A 2,276-nucleotide genomic window follows, 5' to 3' on the forward strand; every position below is an offset into this window, starting at 1 on the left:
GTCGGCTACGGCAGAGATACCGGCTGCTGTCAATGAACTTAATTGATTAATGTCGTTGAACACACGGAACAGGAGGAGAGGTGCCCCCCTTCAAAGCAGGAGCCCGGCGGCAGCTGACTCCATTGCCTCCCAGAGTTCTGCCTCTGCACACCACACTGCACTGCACTGGACTATCTGCACTGTGCAATCAGTGACATGGAACATGCAGGCAGTGTGGTGGCCACCCCTTCTCTCTCTTCCAGTCACCTCCTCCTACCTCGATATCCCGGCTCTCGGCTCTGTTACAGAGAGCCGACGCCTTCTGTCCCCAGTGGCGCCAGGAGCTCATGCTCCACTCGTTACACCCTTGCTAAGCCCCTGCACAGAAACAATATAACCCACCCAAATCTAACTCTATCTGCAAATGTTACATCTGCCCCACCTGCAGTGCACATGGTTTTGCCCATTAGCTAACAAATTTGCTGCTGCAGTCAGGTCTGAATTAGACCCTATGTTTCCTACCACATGCACACAAACACACTAGAGTTAATTTTGTTGGGAGACAATCAGGGTCTGACTGGCCCACAGGGGCACAGTGGAAACCCCCTGGGCCCCACTGCTTGAGGGCCCACCTTCTCCTCTAGGGTTCAGGTTCCAGACTGCACTAATTATACATACGTTTATATTATACTGCATAGGACTATGGTATAACTTCTACAGTGCATACCTGTAACTGTTATATTATAATGCATTCACAAGCAGTATTTACTATGTATATTTATCAAGGGGCCCAATCTCTAATGGTTAGTCAAGCCTCTGTGTAACTGGCCACACCCCTAAGCATGGGCCCCTACCACTGCATTCCCCCAGTGGACCCTTCATGCCCCAGTCCGACACTGGAGACTATTAAACTATGAGTATATTTTTGGATTGTAGAGGAAATCGGGGGTGCCCGGAGGAAACCCAAGTAAGTACGGGGAGAATATACAAACTCCACACAGTTAGGGCCATGGATTGTGGGAGGAAACCAGAGTACCCAGAGGAAACCAACGCAAGTACGAGGATAATATACAAACTCCTCATAGGGCCATGGTGGAAATTAAACCCATGATCTTAGTGCTGTGAGGCGGTAATGCTAACCATTACACCATCCATACTGCCTATGAATTTAAGAAGCATTTCCTTGGCTGGACCTCAACTGTAGCACTTATCACTGTTTGAATTCTACCATTAACCTCTTCCTCTAGGGACCAGGTTCCAGGCTGTGCACTTGAATTACTCATTATATATGTTACCTTATACTGCACAGGACTATGGTGTATTTCTCTTACGCCCTAGAGGATGCTGGGGTCCACATTAGTACCATGGGGTATAGACGGGTCCACTAGGAGCCATTGGCACTTTAAGAGTTTGAGAGTGTGGGCTGGCTCCTCCCTCTATGCCCCTCCTACCAGACTCCTCAGTTTAGAAAATGTGCCCGGAGGAGCTGGTCACAGCTAGGGGAGCTCTACAGAGTTTCCTTAGTAAAAGTTTATTTTAGAGTTTATTATTTTACAGGGAAGCTGCTGGCAACAGACTCCCTGCATCGTGGGACTAAGGGGGGGAGTAGTGTCCCTCCTGCGGGGTCTGAGCCATAATCTCCGCTGACAGGACACTGAGCTCCTGAGGGGATAGAACGTTCTCCGCCACAGGGGATCGCTCACTCCGGCAGCATGCCACCACCCCCTTGCAGAGCCAGAAGATCGGTGGCGAGTCAGTCACTGGCCCCCCTAGCAAGCGGGGAGCCGGTGTGAAGATGGCGGCAACAGGGTATGGAGCGCAGTACCGACTGCGCTCTGGGACTCAGCGGTACATAGTGAGGCACTGTGAGGGGCGCCCTGAGCCAGCGCCTACACTGACCGCTTAAGCCTGTCAGGGTCCCAGGATCACTGCCAGCATGAATCCTCAGGCCAGTATAATCTCATGAAGAGCGGGAAGACAGCACCATTAAGGGGGCAGAGCTTCTCCTCAGAACGGACCCAGCAGCGTTCAGTGCCATTTTCCTGCCTGCAGAAACGCTGTCAGTGAAGAGCAGTCCCTCCATGACAACTCCAGCTATCTCTTACGGTACCAGGGGTTTGTAGAAGGGGGGGGGGAGGCTGTATACAGGCTGTGTAACCTATTAAGGTACACAGCCAGCTCTGGTTGGGGTCTCCCTATACCTTGAAAGCGCTGTGTGTGGGTTGGCTCCAATCTCTGTGTCTCTCTTGCCATTCTTGGGGGTGAAACTCTGTCTAGCCTCCCCTGTGTGTGTGTGG

This window comes from Pseudophryne corroboree, chromosome 4, assembly GCF_028390025.1.
Source record: "Pseudophryne corroboree isolate aPseCor3 chromosome 4, aPseCor3.hap2, whole genome shotgun sequence".
Classification (NCBI taxonomy): Eukaryota; Metazoa; Chordata; class Amphibia; order Anura; family Myobatrachidae; genus Pseudophryne; species Pseudophryne corroboree.